This window comes from Vulpes vulpes, chromosome 5 (genome assembly GCF_048418805.1).
Source record: "Vulpes vulpes isolate BD-2025 chromosome 5, VulVul3, whole genome shotgun sequence".
Lineage (NCBI taxonomy): Eukaryota > Metazoa > Chordata > Mammalia > Carnivora > Canidae > Vulpes > Vulpes vulpes.
Window position 1 is genome coordinate 117,559,815 of NC_132784.1, and position 22,797 is coordinate 117,582,611.

Here is a 22,797-nt window from a genome sequence, read left to right on the forward strand (position 1 = left end):
TAATTCATGAGGTTGTTATGAGACTTAAAAGAGTTAATATATGTAAAGCACATAAAACAGTGCCTGGCATGTAGTAAAAAACCTTGTATGAAGGGTAAATGTTATTAAATCTACTGAAGTCAACTGGAATTATGGCAAGAGGAATGATGTAAGAGAGGGACCAGTAAACCAAAAGCTAAAATCTTCATTATTGGAGAGGTTATGACCTAGGGGCTATGGCAAGAAGGAGAAATTGGTGATACGATGTGATGACGTGAGATTCAAAGCTGAGGACTGTAAGAAGGAGGGATGTACTGTGGTCAGGAAGTGGCAGTTAAGATCCCTTAGGATCAGTAAGGGCCCAGTAGCCTGAGGAGTATTTGTGAGCCCTGGGGGAAGCAGTGTCCTCAGGCTAGGGCTAGGTTTAATCTTCCAGATTCCCCTGGATATTTTTTGGTAGCAATTTTTTATTGTTCACCACTGATACTTAACATTGTGAAACTAAAGTTACTCCTTCCTCCAAGTGCCCACTTGCTCTGTGCAAGTCACCATGTTCTTTTGAGTTTATCTAACTGCACAGGCTTTCATTAGTTTCGATTTTCCCCCTTTATTTTGTCACTGCACTAGCCAGTTCAAGCCAAGTTACTCAATGCCTGGCTGTATATTATTAATCCTAGCTGATGGCTCTAACTCAAGCCTACCACACATTTCATTCCATCTTATGCATTTCATCCTGAAGTAAATCTCTGATTCCTTCGCTTTCTCAAAAAAGAATAGTGACCATTAAAGCTTTGTTATTATTTGTGGGAATCTCTTTGGCCTTGTATTCAAGGTCTCCCTCTAACCACCGGCCTGTATTGCCTTTGAAATCTACTTCCCATTGTGAGTTACAGAATATTCCCAGTATATTTTCCATTACTGTTCAAGAGAACTCTCATCCTCCCTCTTCCCACCACATTCCAAGAAAATCAAGAGCTAAAGTAGGAAGTTTTTCCCACTCATTTGATTCCAGTGTGATGAAGAGGGTACCATGTGGGCTGCTCTTACCTGTTGTGCTCTCGTGTTCTGGTACTCTCCAGTTATTAGTGTTGGCCAAATCCAATGTTTATTTCTAGATAGCTGAAAACTTTAAGTGGGCTTAGCATTTCCTTACTTGTGACCTCGAGGAATTTCTCATGGAAATCTGCCCTTATGAGGAAAAGAACTCAGAATAATATACACAATTCTTCTCATTCATCTAAGAAGATAGTGGATAAAAATGATATTTGAACTCTAACCCTGAGGAATGTGTCTTGCAGGAAGCCCCTGTAGGGAAGAAGAAGAATTTTCCCTCCACCCTTCTAGATTCTTGGCTGAGAGCCCCCAGCCTTGCTCTCACACCCCAATAGTAGAAGACAGATTAACTAGAGAAAAACAAGTCTAATAACATGTATCCACCCTGTATACACAGTTGAGTAACTCACTGAAATGGCTCAAGCCATGACCTAAAGTATTATCTCCAGCTAAAGAAGAAAGATGTTGGGGGGTAGGTGAAGGCCAGCTAAAGGAGATTACTAAGAAAAGCACAGTAAACAAGGGTATGGTTGTTATATAGATTTAAGACTATGCCTTCTCCATTGATAAGAGTTTCTAGAGATTTGGTCATCCTTCTCCTGTATAGAGAGCGAGACACTCTTACAAATGGAGGTTTCCCTTATAAATATTAATGTCTCTAGCAAAAGAGTAACTTTGGCCCTTCTTAATTGGTGTTTTAGGATTTTTAGAGCTTCTTCTGTCTGCAGTTTATTATTAAATATTGGGAAAGGGGATGGGATTACACTATATATAGAAAAAGTCTCTAGATTGGGTAAATAAAAATGGAGCCCTCTACTGGATGGGGGCTATGTGACTGGGACAGCATTTATTAACAGATACACAATAACCACTATTTTATCTACTTCTGCAGTTACAAGACTGTAATTTTTTTTTTAAGATTCTATTCATTTGTTCATGAGAGACACACACACACAGAGAAAGAGAGAGAGAGAGAGAGAGAGAGAGAGAGGCAGAGACACATGCAGGGACCCTGATATGGTACTTGATCCCAGGTCTCCAGGATTATGCCCTGGGCCAAAGGCAGGCGCCAAACCGCTGAGCCACCCAGGGATCCCCAAGACTAATTTTTACTTGTAATGATTCTGCTATTCCTCTTCCCTTTTCTATGGCTTTGTCAACCAATTCCAGGATTTTTTGCAATTCAGAATGTGGAGAATGGTGGAGATAGAGTAGAGTTTAGAGAGAGTAAAGAAGGATTTAGCATAAAAGATTAAGAAAAAAGGGGAGGAGGATGGGGACTACAGAAGCCTGGCTCTTTGTAATGAACTTAATATCTTCATCTTTGTTTGGAAAATTGAATTAGATATTGGAAAAATTTTTATTCCCTTTTATTTCTGGATTTACTCCCATGCTACTCTATAGATAGACTGTACCATGTTGGCCCTGCTTTTATTAGGATTTTAGTCTTACATGTAGCTCACAATGTAAGAAAGCTTCTTTGCCATTTCCTGAATACACTATAACCAAATACACTCTAATCATGATTCCTAAACTTTGAACCAAAGTACCATGGGGCACCGTAATAAACTCTCAAAGGCACTGCCAGGTGTTTTAAATATTCAAAAAAAAAAATACAGTAGATTTTGTTGCATACCATGTGAACTAAAATAATTTGTTTGGATTTAAACTACTTAGTACATGGATCTGTTGTCAACCTTAAAAATAGTTACTTTACTAGCAAAGTGAGCTTATTTGGAAATGGCAGAGGAATTGCAATTTGGGGCAAGCAAATGAGTGATAGGCAAGTATGGAGAATGAAGGAGAGGGACTTGTTTTATACAGGAAAGGAAGAAATTTGGGAGGATTGTTTTGAACAAAAGTTTACTGGAAAAGAACGAGGAGTTGTGGTTCTGCTGGCTTCTCATTGGCTTCGAGCAGTGGTTAGTGTGTCGTTGCTGGAGCAGGGAGAAATATTTTTGTTGAAAGCAGATGAAATTCCTATGTGAAAAATATCCTCCCTTGTCAACATAATTCTTATCTTCTTTCTTTCTGCTGGTGTGGCACATGCTTCAATAACTGGTTCATTCATGAGAGCTCACCCTTCAGGGATTTGAGTCCATTTTAAATGAGGTTTCTTTTATTTTCACATGGTCAAGTATTTTTTTGGGGGGGAATGGGAGATCCTAAGGTCGATATGAAAAAAAATACTAAGATTCTAAATGTCATCAACTAGAAAGTTCTATAAGCTTTCCAAATTCCACACCTATTTCCACTGTTTTCATTTGACCTAAAATAATTTACTCCCCCATTTTTACTTTAAAAAATTATTCTCTACTAATTTTCATATTCAATTTCAAAGGCTACATCCTCTAGGAGGACCTCTTTTATACCTGCTGACCTCCCTGCTACCATTCTCTGAACTTTTTTGATCTATTTTGACGAGGAGCAGAATCTGCCACCCTAGACTGTGCTCTTTGACATGAAATTATCTTAGGCTGACTATTTTTAGGAAATAGCAGACAGAGGAGAAGCTCTGAAAACTAAGTAGGTTACCCTTTTGTAAGAGACACTTAAAAAGAAACTTCAACTTGTGCATGTGTCTCCCTCTCTGTACCAGGAAGAGGAAAATGACTAAATCTGTAAAAACTCTTATCAAAGGAGAAGGCACAGTCTTAACTTTACATAACAACTATGCCCTGTTTACTGTGCTTTGTCTAGCAACCACCCATCACTGGAGTCTCCCTATTTTTCTTTTGTCTTTAGCTGGAGAAGGTATTTAAACTGGTGACTTGGGCCATGTCTGGGAGTTACTCATTTTTCCAGGGCCTCTCCCAGGTATATGGGAGGTATACATATTATCAAACTTCTGTTTGTTTTTCTCTAATTAATCTGTCTTTTACTACAGTGATGAGGTGCCTTAGCTAAGAACCTGGAAGGATGGAAGAAAAATTATTTTTTCTCCCTTATAATTACAACTTTTGTAACATTCTCCACTATTCCCTCCTATAAAACTGTAAACTCTATAAGAGCAGAAACCACATCTCATGTATAGGTTTAGATTTTTAAAAATGGCAGGGACTTAGACATTATTTACTTCAAACCATCTTCTTCATAAATGAGGTCAGTGAAGTAAGAAAAGAATATTAAATTGATTAGAAGGCAGCCCAGTAACTTAGTAGCAGAACTGAAATAGAGTCCCATATCTTCTGACTGTTGGTAGCATTCATTTCTGCAGAGAATTCCGAATAATAGATGTCTAAAAATATTTGATGACTGTATTAGTAAACTAACGATGGACTCAAATTGACTTTCTTTTTATAATCAGGCTGGTATAAATTTTCAAGAAATGATATAAGAAAATATAAAATCTAACACTCCATTTATATATCATTGACATTGACATTAAGATAATTAAGGAATAATTTCTATTTACATTTATTTACTGAGGGAAAAATTTGGGCTTTAAGAATTTCTTTACATTTCTACCTTAATGTGGTCAAAAGTGTGACAATAAATACCCAATTCATTATATTCACTTGAAAAAAAAATCTATAGAAAATGTGATGGAGTGAAATTTTGCAGCTCCCTGGAAATTGGTAATTTTGTGCTGTAGTTAGAAATTATGCTGTTATTGCCAGCTATGTGATTTTTTTGCCATATGTAATTTTAGCTTACAGTTAATGAGGTTAGGATTTTTTATAAAATAATAGAATTATTCTTTGTATGATATCTACAATAAATTCTTCATAGTATTCAGATATTAGTCTTTATTTCATTTGGAGAAGAATATGCTCAAGGTTGCTGCTTTAGGAAATAATAATAATAATATAAAGCAAAACCTACTTTTACCTAACTTTAGTAACACTGATTTTCATCTTAATGTGTTATGATTCTAATTATATATTTATAATTTTATTTAATTTCAATGCTGTGTCCTTTCTATGTACTATGGACTTTTTTTTTCTTTTTTGGTAAATTAAATGCACCTCGTTACCTAATGTAATCATGAACTCTGTAAGTGTTCATATATAAACCAAATATGCAACTGAATTGTCTCTAGAACACACATATGCACACACATGTAAATATATATTCCATAAATCTGGTTCTCAACAGTCATAGAATTACCAGTTTTCTTGAGAAAGTCCATTTACAGACTTTTAATAAGTTATTTATATTTCTAGGATTCCATAATGAACACTGTCACAGAATAAGAGTAAAGAAGATTTGAATTTTAGGCTAGATTGCTCTAAAATGAATTAGGGCTTATTTAAGATAATTATATCAACTGTTTGTAAGAGAGAGGGAGAGATTTTTCTTTATTTAAGTATGATTTAGATTAAACGTATTCTTGATCTCAGGCATTTTAATATATAGCATATTTTGATTTTTTTTCTCTTACTCAAAGATTTTTCAAATATAAAGTGTCAAATTAAGGGATCAGGCTTTTATGGAAGCATCCATTACATGAGTTGGGTGGGTATTCACAGTAAGACTGATTTCTCTTTATGCTAAAAAAAGTCATAAAAATTTCAGTAAGATTTTGTTAATATCATATGAGCTTGGAAATACATCAACTGATGCCCTGATTTTATTGAAGGTTTGCATTTGAGTGCATTTCACAATTTACCTTCCAGTCAGCACTCTAGCATGGAAAGGTGGAGGAATTCAAATAACAAATGCCATGCATATTTCAGCCCTTGGATTTCTGTTTGGATGATATCAGTATCTTAGACTTTCAGGCAACCAAATTATTTGCTTTAATGAAGAGGAATCAAGACTATTTTTACAGCATAGCAAAGATTTCATCCTTTGAGCCACAGTTATGCTTAACATAAAACATACCACTCATCATCTCTCTTACTCCTGAATGGTTCTTCAAAATGTTTATTTTAGGTAGAGAAAGCTTCTTAAATATTTCTGGAACTAACAATTTAAACAAAGAGCATACACAATACACTTTGGAATGAATATTACAAACACAGAATCATTACAACAAGCAGGCAAGCACACAGTAATGGCTGACCAACTTTTCTTTTCTTTTTCTTTTTTTTTTTAACCCAACACTAAAGCTGAGAAGTAAACTATCACGAGATAAAGAGCAATCAAGATAAAAAGATCAAAATGGCTTGCTCAAGTAGATTTCTAAAAGCCTTTCTCTATTATACTTGCTCCATAACTTTGAACAGGACTGAATAGATTTAATCCCTGTGTGAATCTTATTTATCTGAGGATATTTTGTGATTAAAAACTCTACATGCTTTCAGAGTATCTGCCTTTGATTAAAAATAAAGCAACCTCTTTGATTGTTTAGCATATACCAAGTAGTTTTAGTCTACATCGCTGATTATTCTAAAGCTTCCAGAGCTTTGTATTTTTAAAGTACTCCCTTGTTTTACTTTTAGCTGGTTTGAACTAAACTCTGCAGTTCTGCAGCTGGTTTGCTAAATAACCTTGGGGAAGTCACATAATCTATTTCTGTGATTCCATTTCTTTCAACTATTTAAGGAGGGAAAAATAACCCAGGTGTCTCAGAGAGAATATACTGGCTCCATAAAATATTAAGATTTACACGATGGAAGATATTTAATATATGTGCATCTTTTATAAAACGAAAGTACAGGTTTCCCTCGCTACCCAAGAGCGCTCCTATGAAATTTTTTGTAAGCTGAAATGGCATAAAGCAAAGAAACAATTATCATTAATTTAAATGGAAAAAATTCAAGTTCTCAGACCCTAAATAACCTCTCTTGGGCTTTTCTGATACATTGGGGTACTCCTTGCTAATGGATGCACAAAATATATACAGATAAAGCACAGATGCTCACAGACACTGTTGAAAGCTAAGGACATTGGATGCTGACAGTAGTTCCCGAGGAAGGGGCTTGGTGGCGCCATTCTCACTGCTTGGGGTGCATGCTACCTCTATAATGTGTGGCTGCAAAATAAACACTGAATGCAATTTTTGCTTTTCTTCTTTTTTCCCAAAAGTGAAAATCCTCTTCAGATTTCTTGCAGCTAGTGAAAGCAGGTGCTAATGTAGGTCTTTCGTAAAAGTGAAGTGGTGTAATGCAAACTTTCAAAAAGCAGAGGATCCTTGCACAACCTTCTTTATATAATAATCTCTCATTAAATTTAAGGAAAACATATCTTACTGATCATTAATAATCTTGGTATATACTTGGGCTTGTAGGGGAAAGGGCTCCTCTGTTAAGTAATTATTGACTCCCCTCCCCTCCAAAAAAAAACACCCTTTCACTTAAATGAATACATAAGAGTGAGACAGGTAATGTTATTTTATTTAAGAAAGCAGGGAGCTGGAGTGGGAGAAAAGTAGTAAGTTAGAGCAACTCATCTATTCCAGTTTTCGAAGGAGAAAGGGTAAGGATCAGAACCTACCCTAAACTTGTTTTCGGGTTGGACGAGTATTAGAAGTATAGGAATGTCATGGTCTTCCCTCCTGTGCTGTATAGGTGGTGAGCTGCCATGATATTTGTATTGAAATGAATTTGGGATGTTCAGTAAACTTACTAAAGCACAATGATTTAATTTTAGTCCTCTATTTACTAGCTTCTTCTTCTTCTTTTTTTTTTTTTTTTTTTTACCTTGGGTGCCTAAATAATCCTATGCTTCGTTTTCTTCATCTTTACATAGGCATGATAGAACCTCAATTCCTGTGCTCTGTTTTCCTTTCTTCTTGTGGGTAAATGAAAATGCATTTAAGGAATAGGGCATGGTGTCTGATAAAAGGCCATCTTAAAATATGGTTGAACTTGGAACAACACTGATTTGAACTGCATGGGTCTACTTGTATATGGATTTTTTTTTCTTCTGATAAACAGTATATAGTATAGAATGTAGTATATAATACATGACATGCAAATATATGTTAATTGACTATTTATATTATCTGTAACACTCAACAGTGGGCTGTTAGTAATTAAGTTTCTGGTAGTCAAAAGTTATACTTGGATTTTTCTACCTCAAGGGGGGTCAGCACCTCCCCCAGGGTTTTCAAGGACCAACTAACTATAGTTGTTTTTGCTCATTTGTATAGAAGGAGACATTTCTAAGTTGATGCCAATTACAATTATAAAGTAATTTGATTGATTCGATAGCTTTAGACTATTAAAATTCTCCAGGATCATTCATCACATCATGTGAAAAAAGAGGGAGAACCGAAGTCATACTGGCTCCGATGGGCAGCAACCCGCAGCTCGTTACTGTCACCCAGGGCACTGGGCCTGCTCCGCCTGTCTCCCTGCTAGTGGCCCCGGAGGCCCCGAGCCCAGGAATTACAGTCTAGGTTTTAGCACCTATTTCATTCTCAAAACCGGTCAACAGGGTGGGAAACATTGTTACTTTCAGAATATATTATTGCAAATGTATTTAATCTCAGCAATGTTAAAAGATATATCCATAGGAAAAAAAAATCACTTACTGAAAATTCAACAAAATGTTTACTAAATTTATGATGAATCATGATTTTTTTTTACATTTTACAAAATTACAATTTTTTTTTTATTAAAAACTGTCAAATTAAAACAGGTGCTTGTGTTGCCTTTGATATAGCAATCCTACTCCTTGGAATTTACCTTCAGGAAATATTCAGAGAAGTGTATAAATATGCCTACTGAAACATTATAAACAATAGCAGGAAGAGGCAATTTAAATGTTCATCAGTAGATTATGTTGTTGAAATTATTTTTTAAATTTTTTTAAAAGATTTTATTTGTTTATTCATGAGAGACACAGAGAGAGAGAGAGGCAGAGACACAGGAGGAGGGAGAAGCAGGCTCCACGCAGGGAGTCCGACGTAGGACTAGATCCCGGGACTCCAGGATCAGGCCCTGGGCCGAAGGCAGGGGCTAAGCCGCTGAGCCACCCGGGCTGCCCCCACCCCTTTATTTATTTATTTATTTTTAAATTTTTTACTTATTTATGATAGTCACAGAGAGAGAGAGGCAGAGACACAGGCGGAGGGAGAAGCAGGCTCCATGCACCGGGAGCCCGATGCGGGACTCGATCTCGGGTCTCCAGGATCGCCCTGGGCCAAAGGCAGGCGCTAAACCGCTGCGCCACCCAGGGATCCCCTGGGGAGTCTGTTTCTTGCTTGCTTGCTTTTTTCTTGCTTTCTTTTAAAAAAAAAAAGATTTTATTTATTCATGAGAGACAGAGAGAGAGAGAGAGAGAGAGAGAGAGAGAGAGAGAGGCAGAGGCCCCGGCAGAGGGAGAAGCAAGTCCCTGCGGGGAGCCCGAGGCAGGACTCGATCCAGGACCCGGGGTCACGCCCTGAGCAAACGCTAAACCACTGAGCCCCCCGGGGCCTCAGGAGCCTGGTTTCTAATGTGCCCCTCCCTCTGCTCCTGCTCGTGGGTTTTTTTTTCTCTCTCAAATAAATAAAATCTTTTTAAAAAATCCACAGTATATTTTAAGACAAAAAAAATGGATAATAGAGTACTATAATCCCATTTATTATGTACCCATATTTCTATATTTATCTAAAGTTTCTACTTACTACCACATACAAGATTATTATAGTTTTCTCAGTGATGAATTTATAGATTTCCTTAAGTTTTTAATAGTTCTCTGATTTCTTTGTTTTTATTGAGCATAAATGATTTTATATTTGGTAAAACCGAAATAAGATGAGTACTTGTAAATCATGCAATGCTTATAATATTTAAAAAAAAAAAAGACCAACAACAACACCTTATAATTTTAAAAATATCAGCAACTTGAGATAATAGGATTTTAAATTCCTAGTCCAAATTCTTTATTTTTCAGCTGGAGAAACTGAAACCCAGTAGGTGAAATTACCTCCCAAGTTATGCAGCATATTATTGCTAAGTACCCAGTGTGTGCCAATCCTGTGTTTCTGTAATGCTTTTGTTTGCTTTCTTCATTCCAAACAATTAAGTAAATGTCACACATGCTTCAATTGTTTATGGCATTTCAGATTACACCACGGTTTTGTGCAACAGCACCTTCTGAGTCAAAGATCTGGCCTGTGCCAAATCTATAGATAGGCTTTTAGATAACATGTTCTTTTACCGCCTCCCCTACTCCTTAATTTGTTGTTTGTTTGGATTTACTTTTAGAAATATGTCGAAATCAGGCCAAGATAATGTGATCACTGAGGTTGTGATAGTACAGTCTTCACTTTGATTTACGGGGAAGGAGCCTGAAAATCCCTTCTACTGACTGTGACTTGGAAATGGTAAAGAGCTCCCGTGGCTTCACAGCCCTAGGTAAAGTGGAGCTTCCACATTCCATCCATTCCTCCCGAGGAGGGGGCTTGTCAAGCCTGCCTCACAGGGCACAGCTGTTGACACCAAGGAGAAGATTCCCACCGCCCTGGACCTTATCAGCCCGGAACCTCCGCCGGGATTCCACTCCAGGAGCCCACCTCCACACCTGCTCCTCCTACCCAGCCTTCTTCCCTCTGTGAATCAGATGGGAACTTGGTGACCACGCTGCTCACAGATACTTCCACAAACAAGACCTCCCCACCCCCCATTTCTCATCATTGTGGCTGTGTCAAACTTCCAGAAATTCAAAATCCAGAAAATAGCAATAGAGTCAGAATTGTGGCAAAAAGTATGATTTCCTATAACTCTTAACTCCTTGAGATTTTATAAATACAGCCACTCCCTCACGCTATGCTAGAATTTTAAATAATTTGGCAGCAAAGATCAATTTAATTTTTCCTTGAGAAAATATGCAAACAGGAAAATATCCTCACCAAATCTATTTAAAATGCACAGAGGAGCACGTCACAACGTTCCACTGCCTGAAAAAAAAAAATAAAACTTTGGAAGGAATACGATTCCTTAGTCCAATGGCTTATAATGTGACAATATTAAATAATTGTACAATATTAAATAATTTCACAGTAATAGAATAGCGTTTGGTACACAAAGATGTGTAGTGTAAGTCGGTACTTCGCTGTTCTTGATGATGACCCCAAAATGTTTACAGAAGAATAAAGCTATGAAATAATTATTTATAGTTTCTAAATCTTTCACCAATTATGAAGAAATCCAGGCTAACATAACCACCTTGGTGTTCTATTTTTCCTTTTTCCTTGAAGATATATGTGCCTGTCTTGGGTTTGCTAGTTATTTAAAATGATGGCTAGGAGCTGCATGTGCTTGAGGCCTTAAAAAGGAAATTAATGATACATACGTCCAGCTCTTACTAAGTAAAAAGTGCCAAGGCTTGCATACCCCTGGGCTTTCTCTCAGTCTCCATTGCTACTTTAAGGACCCAAGAAGGCTAAATTTCATGCTGGAAGTTTTCCCAATAGGAACTATAAAGATAAATCATCTTTGAAACATTTTGGTTTCTTCCTTTTAAATGTTCATAATGTTAGCATGTAAATAATAATCACCTCCTCGGATCATAAAATCAAGTTGGACAATTATTGAGTGAAATAATGGCAACTGCAAAGATTTGGTTATTTCTAAGACAATACAAATTGTAGAACCTGACCTAATCAATCTATTCATAATTTTAAAAGAGCAGAAACAAAGATCACAATCCGTCTTTTGTAAATAAATGATGAAAATTATTTTGTAATTTCCTTATACATTGTGTATTAATCAACAAGCCAACAATTAAGAACATAGACTAATATTTTGCTCTCCTGACGGTGGAAATTACAGAGCATGATTCTATATATAATTTTGTATTAAATATTATTTCTGAGAATATTGTAGTTTAGTACAATGATAAGAAATTAGTATATTACAGGGGCCCCTGGGTGGCTCAGTCAGTTAAGTGGCTGCCTTTGGCTTAAGGTCGTGATCCCAGGATCCTGGGATGGCGTCCCACATCGGGCTCCCCTCAGTGAGAAACCTGCTTCTCCCTCTCCCTCTGCTCCTCCCATCCCACTCATTCCATCCCTCTCTCTCAAATTTAAAAAAAAAAAAATCTTAAAAAAAAAAAAAAGAAATTTTACGTATACAACTTGAAGTTAGCTTGGATATCAAGTTCCAAAGCTTAGGTTGTCAAACTTCTGAGAACAGTGAGAGGAGAGGAGGGGTCCTGAGCCTCCCAGCACAGAAACCAGAGAGCCATGTACAGAGTAGGATCAAGGTGACAATCGCTCGAGGAATGTGGAGTTCAAGGGAGCCTCAGCTTTGTGCTCCCTTTTCAAGCAACCACCACCTGGCGTCTGTGTCCACAGAGTGATGGCACCATGAAGCACACCAGTCACTCCCCTGATTGCCAGACCGAAGGGTCTAGTGCTTAGAGTTTGTCTTTAAAGTGAGACACTGCTCCCTTCTTGATATTTTCTCTCCTCCTTTGGATCTTGTACGCTAGATCTCGGGTTTATCGTTTCTTTATTCCTCCCCGGCTCTTTTTTCCCCTGCCAGACAGTGAAGTGTTACTGTTCTCTTGATTTATTTCCTCAGCCAACTTCTGTTCTTGAATTTTCTCTTGCTGAATATTCACATCCAGTCTCACAATTCTAATCTGAGGTTTTAACTGGAATCCATAGGCTGGTTACCGCCAAACAACACTCTCTAGCGCATCACTGCCTGACCTATTCTCACACATCCCATTTTCTGCCTTACATCTCTGTGGAATCTCCTACAGGAACTTCATATTCAACTTGTCCAGAATTTAATGCAACATTTTTGTATTTACTGCTGTGTTTTCTATCTTATTTTTGGTTCCAACAAGCACTCCACAAACCAGGCAAGAAAACCAGGAGATGACTCCTCCTTATTTACTAATCTCCAAATAATGACCAAGACCCACTGATTTGACCTCTTCCATGTTTATACATATGTTCCCTTTTCCCAATCACTATATTGCCAATCTCCTAAGAATCATATACTCTTTTTTTCTGGATCATTGCAGCAATCCTCTAATCTCAAATTTCCCCTCTGCAAATGTTATCTCCTCAAAGCTGCCAAAGTGACTTATGTCAAACACAAATACAAACATATTGTACCTCTGCTTCAGCTCATCAAAAGCCTCCCATTGCAAGAGGGATAAAGCTGAAGTTTTTGGCACATCATCCAAGGCCTCCTTAATCTTACCTTTTCCTAAATCCCCAGCCTCGTCCCTCCCACTTCCCCTTCCACTCTGAACCTCCTCCTGCCTTCTTTGCTCATCTCATTTCTTTGCCCCTGCCTCCAGCCTTTCATCTTTTAGAAAGTTCCTACTTATATTTTAAGTTTAAGAAAGGTCTTACTCCCTATTGGCAACTTCTGATCCATTCCCCACTTCTTTTCCAGCAGGGATTGATACCCTTAGCAATCAATAAAATTTACTATTATCTGTCACTTTATTGAAATAAACATCTTCACTTTCTGGCTTCTAGTTCATGCCAACTAAACTTTGACTTTTACCACTCCATCTTGGAGCTAGTATGAAGAACCAATCAACAATTTTGAGATATTTTTTTGAAAATAGACTCTCTGAGGCAACTAACCATGTGGTGCCTTTACCGTGCATTCATAGCACATGTGGACATCGGTTTAGGGTCTTACTCAGTAGGCAGTCTTTAGCAAGTTACTTGACATTCCTCTGTCTTGCATTCCTTACCTCTAAAATGAGTGTAATATAACCTATCTCAAAGTTTGTATGATGTGTAAACACATGGAGACTTGTAGAACAATCTCTATTCCATCTCCATCATCATCATCATCATCATCACTGCTATTCTTAAGGGTTAACATACACAGTAAATGTGTCTGTATAAGTGTGCACATTTTCCTGCATCAGTAAACAAGTCTTTTCTTGAACAATTGACCCTGATGGAGATATAATAGATTTGTTTAAAAGCTAGATATAAATTTTTCACTTATTAAGTTAGGATGCCTTCTAAAGAATGGCAATACAATAGTTTTGGAATATGATACAATAGTATAGATAAATATATGTTCCAAGTATCTTATTTAGGCACAAGGAACTCCTCCCATCTGAAATATGTATTTTCTTGCCCATCTTAAACCTTTTTTTGGAAGATAATATAATAATAACTCTGAAATAACATTTTTATACATAGTTTATAGAAGTTTCTTGGCCTTTACACTGCATTCCTGATTCATAAAATTAAACCTGTATGGTGTTCTTCTTGCTTAGAAAAGTATTTTTTCCTGGATTAAAAAAAAAAAAAGCATTTACATTGTCCCAGAAATACAAATTATTGAATTTCTACTTATACTTCTACTATTGTAGATATTATATAATTGTTTTGCTTTTTCAGAAAATAAAAAATAGAAACAAGGTCTTAATTATGTAATGAAAAGGATATTTTCATCAAAAGCATACTACTAAGTGTTGGTCTGTGGATAATTGTTAAAGTGGAAAAGTTGTCTTTCTTTTCTTTTCCTAAATGAGTATTTCAACTAATAGAGGCAAAGTGCCAGCATACTGTCCCTTTGTCATCTCCCCTGAACCCATCTCTCTTAGGCTGATCTGATTCCTCAATATCTTTTCCTTCCCATGTTGTCCAGCAACCATGTCTGATCAATGCTTATTCTCTCCATGATTTTTCTGTTATTTTGATTAGATACTGTAAAATAACTTTTGAGTCAATTATCTTAAACCTCAAAAGTAACATGCAGATTTGACATAATGGGGATCCCTGGGTGGCACAGTGGTTTGGCGCCTGCCTTTGGCCCAGGGCACGATCCTGGAGACCCAGGATCGAATCCCACGTCGGGCTCCCCGTGCATGGAGCCTGCTTCTCCCTCTGCCTGTGTCTCTGCCTCTCTCTCTCTCTCTCTCTCTCTCTGTGTGTGTGTGTCTCTCATGAATAAATGAATAAAATCTTTAAAAAATTAAATTAAATTAAATTAAAAGTATTTACTGGCCATACAAATTCTATTTTGTGATTAATTGTGTAAAAAAAATTTGGGGAGTCACCCACCTTTTTTGCAATGAAAACTTGTGTTTCCTCAAAAGCTTGGGAACGGAACAGGCAGATGTTTACAAATAATGAAGTCCCCTTCCTGGAGAATGGTAGCACCAGGTATTTTCCCAACTTCACAAGGAATCATGGCAAATCTCAAAGTGTGGGCAATCTATCATATAGAATTCTTATGTGTGCTGGCAATGGCCCATTTACTTATGAGACAACTAAGAATAGTATAATTATTTGTGTGACCAAATTGCAACTAATGACAGCCTTCTACTTTAATAAAATACATTAAGAAAATGTAACTTTATCATAATCTACTTTGTACGAATTTGTAAAATGGCTTCATAAGAGTTTGCCAATATTAGATTAATAGATTAATATTAAGATTTTAAATTTTGAAGGTGTGTTCCATCCATTTCAGAAGTAAGGAGAGGAATTAATAATGAATCTTCAAGTCTCTATACTAATACATCTTATTTCTTTTTTAATCCTTGTATCATGCACGGACTTCTGTCCTGGAATATGTGTTTGGACTGATAATGTGGATAATCATTTTAGTCCAGCCAAATATTTTAAGTACTCAAACGTTAAGTGTTAGAAACTTTAATTTTTAGATAATTAGAAAACCATTCAGTCCTAAATCATTTCAAGGCATTTAGGTTATCTCATGCTAAGATGGGAATTGAATATATGGGAGTCCCATGACCTCCAGTAAGGAGGGTCTCTGGCTAGGGCATGTTCTAACTGATTTTTGACGCAAGGGAGCCATAGTTGACATTGATCCCATTAGTCTCCTGTAGAAGTGATGCCACCCCCTACACCTCTTGAAGGCCTCCAGTCCTTGTACCTACCATCTCTGCACTGTCCCTCCCAGCCCACTTTTGTTTTATCCTTCTTACTTAGCCTAATTACATCCTATCAGTTAATCATTCTGATCATTCTGCATGTTCTTTCAACTTGATTGTCTTTTTTTATCATATTTGTTTAAGAAGACACCTAACCTTGTGATGTCCACCACTTTCTACAGTTGGGTTAATAAATCTCAACTCTTCCAGATGCTCAGGTCTGACTTAGCTATTTACCACATACCCCATATTCAGTTGATAAGCAAACCCCATCCGTTCCACTTATAAAGGATGTCCAAAATCCAGATCATTTCTCTGCACCTTCAATACTATCTCTCTAGGCCAAGCAAACTTGATCTTGTTCCTGAAATCTCCTAAAAGCAATTTCAGTTTGACCACTCCTCCCTCTCATGCCTCCAGTCAATTCTCAATAGAAAAGCCAGAGTAATCCCTTTAAAAACATAGATTATGTCCCTCCTCTGCTTCAAATGCTACAGCTTCTCTTATGATAGAGTAGAAGCTTCCCCTTCCTTGCCTCGCTCAGGTCCCATCTCCCACTGTGCGCTCTCCTGGGCTCCACTATAGCCTGCACCCCCCCCACCCCTCCACCCCACCCCTCCGTGGCCAGGTCTCCTGGCTCTTCCCGGATCAGCCCTATAGCATGATGCTCTCACGTGCCTCAAGGACTTTCAACTCATTCTTTTGGCCTAGACTGCTATTTCCCCTGGAGGTTAGGTGGGACTGAGGTTGGAGAAGGGCTTATTTACTTACCTCCTTCAAGTCTTTAATTATCTTTAATTATCACCTTCTCAGGAAATCCTTACTGACCATAGGATTTAAATTTTAACATCTCCATAACCTACTATCCTTTCTTGATTTCCCCTCCTATTGCCTTTACCATCTACCACAATGCAATCTGTTTATTTATTTATTCTATCTTTTGTCTTTTTCCCTTCAGAAAGCTCCATTAGGTCATTTGTCTATTTTATTCACTGTTGATTTTTTAACTAGAGCAGTGCTTCACTATAGGTTTTACTTAACACACTCTTGTATGATGCTTCTACGGTGATTATGCATCTTGTTTCTTAAAGTTTATTTATTCAGGAAAAAAAACCATCATAATTTTTATAATAAAAATTTATAATAAAAATAAAAATTAAAAAAAAAACATGTTTAGCCATCATAATTAGTAAGTGCTTAGCCTCTGGAATATTGTGTTCACTTTTTGGCTGCACTTATTACCATCTGCATGACCAGAGAGAAAATAACAATATCCACTTCCCAGAGTAGTTGTAATACATTAATGGAGATCGGGCAAGTAGTGTTTTCCAGAGTTCCCAGCCAGAGTAAACACTGGTCATGGTTCCCCAGTGCTTTTATTAAAATGTGTTAGGTGGGCAGGTAAGTACTACCTACCTGAGCACCGCATCTCATGAAATCTGCTTGCCAGTGTGATAGATGAGATGTGCTATTGCCTCTGGGAACTCCAGGAATATCTGGACTCCTCCAGACTCCAGACTGAAGAGAGGTACGGAAGGGGTAGTATTTTCCCTGGAGTTGTCTCATGTCCCGTGTGTACTGGGGATATCTTCATGTATTCTGCAATTACTCAACACTCAGCAGTATTTCTCAGAAAGGTAAATAATCCTATAAATTATGATGAAAAGGATAGGGAACCGTAAGAAAAATATGAAAGAACTAGAAATCGTCCCTGAAACCCAGGCCAGTGCAGACGCAATGACGAGTCCCACAGGGCATTCCAGGTGCCAGGGCTCCCTGACAGCCCCAAGGTTTGCTTTCCTCATCTGGGTGTGGGCTGGGAGTCAGGCTGCATCACTACCACATAACCAGTCCAGCTGTTTCCATTTTCAGAGCCGTGAGCACTTCCTTGGCTTCTAGGTTGTCAAAGGTGGTCATTCACAGCGCTTTTGAAACTGTTGAAGGGACTTCTGCCTTAGAGAAGCAAAAAATAAATTCTGCTCTGTTTTTAGACTTGTGAACCCACCTGGGAGCCCAATCCTAAATTACAAAAAGGAAAAAGTTACTCCAGCTCTCCATTTAGAAACCACTCTTGTACCGGGACTCTTTTGATTTAACAGCACATTCTAACCTGGAGGAAAAAGAAAAGAGGAGAAACATCAAACATTGTAAGAAAGGCAACTTTACAAAAAGTCACTGGTCACAATCTAGGACTTTAGGGACAAAAGGAACTAAAATTCATCTAACGGAGCTGTATAGGGTTGTTCGTCAATATATTCACATGGAAATAAATTTATTTTGGAAAAAATATTTTAGTTCTGTTTGCAGAAGGTTTTGCAAGGTAGTATGTGGTAAACTGTTTAAAGCTAAAAGTGCTAGAGATGAGTTAGATCAGACTCTGGCTTATTTCCCAGAAAATATAATATTCTATAAAGGAGAACATTATAATCCGTTTCTTATGCTACTCATTCAGGTGTCTCATGTTTTACTGAAATTTAAACCAGATCTTCAAAGAGAAACCTACTTAAAATGAAAAGGAATAAGACCAGATACCAGTTGTAGGTGAATGTTTTTTTCTGTGTATGTATAAGAATTTTAGATGCATGAAATTTATAACTTTCATAGAATTAGTAGAAATAAACTGTAACACAATATTGATAGATTTATAAGATTAGTACATACTTATTAAGGAAAAAGGGGCTCAATTTCAGTCTCATAAATAATGTAATCAGATAATCCTGTTCTGATTTAAAAGCTAAACCGGATTAAGGAAATGCTAATCACTGTGCTAGGCACTGTGCACTGCGCTTGGTAGATGTTGAGGGAATGAATGAAGAAAATCAGCTGTTCACCGAGCTGAGCGCGAGATAGGTAAAGAAGTTCTCAGAAGACTGAGAATTTAAAAATGCCTGAAATGACTTGCACAGGTAGTTTGGTCCATATTAAGGATAGACGAATGATATATAACAGCAGTTACTTATTTTTTTTATTAATTTTTCTTAACATCCAGGTCCCATTTATTGTCCGTTTTCCCTCTCGGGAAGTCCAATGGGAGAAAACCACCAAACCCCAGAAGGCCCCCAGCTGGGGTCGGGCAGGAGGGCCCTGGACTGCATGCCGCTGTGGCTGGGTCGGCTGTCCCACTTGGTGTCTCACGTTGGTGCCATCCCGTCCTCTCCGGGTCCTGCTGCTTCATCTGCTGCGAGAGCTAACTGCTGGCCGGCCTGGAGGAGCGCGCCCCGTCCTTCTGCCAGGGCCTGGTGCCAGGGGCTGGTGCCAGGGGCGCCGCGGCCTCGTGGCCACCCTAAGAAGTCTTCTCCCAGGGGCTGCCTGAGCTTGGGGATCCTCCTGAGGCTGAGGCCCTGTCCACGGGGCCGGGGCCCTGTCCCTGAGGTTGAGGCCTTGTTCACGGGGCTGGGGCCCTGTCCCTGAGGCTGGGACCTTGTTCACGGGGCTGGGGCCCTGTCCACGGGGCTGGGGCTCTTTCCTCGAGGCTGGGGATACGCACCCTGCCGGCGACGTCCAAGCTGCGGACACGTCCCGTGGGGTTTGCCCCTGTCCCCGCTGCCTCATGCCAGGAGCCAGCTCGGGGGCCCCGAGTCAGGGAGCCGTGGCCACCCCGTGCTTGTCCGCAGAGGAAAGCCTGCGGGACGGTCCGCAGCAGGTGCCCCCCCGCCCCGCCCCCGGCCCAGCAGGGTCGCCGCGGGGCTGCAGCCTGGGCATGGGCGGCCTCCCGCGGAGGCGCGGGGTGCGGGGGTCCCCGGCGGCTGCTCCTTTCCCCGGGGTTGGGCTGCGCGGGGCGTGGGCGCGGCGCTCCTGGGGCCGCCTCAGCCAGGGGCCCCTCCGCCGTCCCAGAGCAGCGGGTCGGGCCTGAGCGCAGCAGCCGCATGACCTGAGCCTCTGAGGTCGCCGTGACGCGTGCCCGCTTGGGAGCGGGGTGTCCTGCTAGCAGGAGTCCCAGGCCCCGGAAAGCCTGTGGGCGCAGCTTGGCCGCCGCTCCTGTGCCTCTGCGCTCTGGCCAAGGTCCGCGCCGCAGGGGCACCCCGCGCCCCCAGGACACCCCGGCCTTGGACCCGACCCATCCCCGCGCCCCCAGGACGCCCTGGCCTTGGGCCCGACCCATCCCCGCGCCCCCAGGACGCCCTGGCCTTGGGCCCTGACCCATCCCCGCGCCCCCAGGACGCCCTGGCCTTGGGCCCTGACCCATCCCCGCGCCCCCAGGAAGCCCCGGCCTTGGGCCCTGACCCATCCCCGCGCCCCCAGGAAGCCCCGACCTTGGGCCCGACCCATCCCCGCGCCCCCAGGACGCCCTGGCCTTGGGCCCCGACCCATCCCCACGTCCCCAGCGCCCCCAGGACGCCTCGGGGCAGATCTCCCACAGGCTCCGACGTCTTGCTTACCATTCACAGAACTGAAATACGTATTTATGACTTTCTGAATCTAGAATCTCATGGTTTTACATATAAACACAAAAGTATATTTTAAATATACCAGATTTTCTAAGAATACAACTGTGGTGTAAATGCAGGTGTAAGCTTCTGCGTCTCTTTGTGCTTGTTACCAGGCTGTGAACCCAGAATCCCGCGGGACTCCTACTATCCTTCTATTTAAGGTCTGAACTGCAATTAGTCTTGCGGGCCTTTTCCCCACTTTTGTTCCTCAGAGCATCCTTCCCTATCAACAAGGGGTGAGCATTATTGACCCGAGTAAAGGAGTATTTTCCAGTAAGGCTTAGAGAAAGGTGGCTATAAACTGGCCACCCCAGGCCTCCTTTCCCTGGTTCTGCTCACTCTTACAGGGACAAAGGGACCTCCCAAGAAGAGGTAATCACAAGCTCATCCTCACCATACCAGCCTAGGGGAAAAGGAAGCAATTTAGAAAGAGAGGAGAATCCAAACAGAGAGCACTCCCCACGGCAGAGTTTGTAACCCCTTAGTTCCTCCCTGGGAAAGCTCTTCCAACACAATGGCCTACTTTGTGCCTCTATCACAACCGACCCAGAAAGGGAGGCTTAGCCTCCTCGCCACTCCCATGGTGTAGAGCCAATACTTAACAATAATTCACCAGAGCTAGTTTAAACTATTTTAAAAATCACACTCTGCCTTAGCCTGTGGGGTATAATTTGATGACCTCTATTCTGCAGCACTGTAATCTTGCATAAGGTGAAAAAAAAATTTTTTTTAAATGTAGAAGTAATAAAAGGTTTGAGAGGCAAAATGTAGAATTGCAAATAGATGGATCTGGCCTCAAACACCTGCAAATCATACTGAGGACAATAATAAAAGCCATTAAAATAAGACAATTCTAAAGGAGAAGAAAATGTCCTTTATTATATACATAATACATGCCTATAAAATATGTTGGGAATTATAAAGGAGAAATTTTAAATTGTGGAAACAACTGTCTTCAGAGTGAGACACTGTTAAACTATTAGGAAGATATTTTTGTATACATACATATATGACTTTACATACATTATATTCTGATTTTCCCACCCAATCTTATTTCATAAGCTTTTTAGGTGTTACTAAAGGAACTTCCAAAAACATGATTTTACACGGCAACCTAAAATTCAAACACAAGTCTGTGTCACATTTTATGAGGCCTTGTTATCTCGACAGACCAGTGGAAAACACAGTAAGGATAAGTGAAAGTTCAGAGAATGAGTAATGACTACTTGGTTTAACACACTAAACCTAAAAAAAGAGTGGCTGCAGGCATACCTAATTATAGATTTCAAGATATGAAAAAGGGCATCATTTGAAGAAGCACTTCAGGGAGAGTGGCTACATTTATATACGAAGGGGAGACACCTGGGTGTATTCATTGTAAAGTTAATGGATATTTAGAAAAGCATTTTTAAAACTAGCTGTAAGGTGTTTGAAAAGTTTTAATTCTTCTGGACATGTTCCTAAAATACAAAATAGAGCTTCTACACACCTAGAGCACGTTCAGACCCACTGTAATCGGAATTCAAGACAATCAGGAGTTCCCGAGCTGCTGCTAAGATGTTCATTATATCCTGCTTGCATGAAAATAAACAAAGTTGAATAGGATGGTTCCTTCGGCTTGAAAATAACAAAAATCTTTACAGTAATGTTATGCCAAAGAATATGTCAGATACAAACCACCAAAGTAAATTTTGAAGTTGTCTTGGCCCTCTTGCAAGAAACTGCACCCTCTGCAATTCTGACTTTCCCTCACCTACTGTTACGAGTAAAAAATATTACGCCCATGTCTCTTATTATTAGAAAAGTAACTTTTCGTCTGCCAATATAGAGATGAAAAAAAACAGAGTAGATGGGTTAAATGTGATCATTTTTAAATTGTCTAAATTCCAAACATGTAATTATTTTACAAAATTAACAAATCATAAGCATTTGTTTTGATCTAACTAGGGATAAGCATTTCTCCAAAGCTTTCTTTTTTCTTTAAGATTTATTTATTTATTTTTATTTATGATAGACACACAGAGAGAGAGAAAGAGGCAGAGACACAGGAAGAGGGAGAAGCAGGCTCCACGCCGGGAGCCCGACGCGGGACTCGATCCCCGGACTCCAGGATCGCGCCCTGAGCCGACGAAAGGCGCCAAACCACTGAGCCACCCAGGGATCCCCCAAAGCTTTCTTTAAATGTCCTGAATTTGTGAAGAGACAGAGCACATGTGTTTGCGTGGATGCGCACGTGTATATCATTTGTTACTTAATATAAAGGTATTCTTGGGGTTCCTTCTGGGCAATTTTTGAGAATTGCCTTCTGGAAACCTATTCCATAATAAAAGATGCCGCCGTTAGCTAGGTGAGGCTAGCACTCCTCACAGGGGTTCTCAAGGTGCATTCAGGAGTGCTTTCCTAAAGGAATCATTTTTTATAGTCTCATTTTATTCACAAAAACAGCCAATCTTTAGGTCGCATGTAACGCTAGTCCCAGCCCAGTCGGCCCGCGGGCGCTCAGCGGCCAACCGCCCCCTCCAGCAGGCGGCACGAGACCCGCTCAAAGCGTCAGAAAAATGGCCACAGTGACCAGGCCACGCTGTTTGGGAGCTCATGCGGCCCTAAGACGACCTCCTGTATTCAG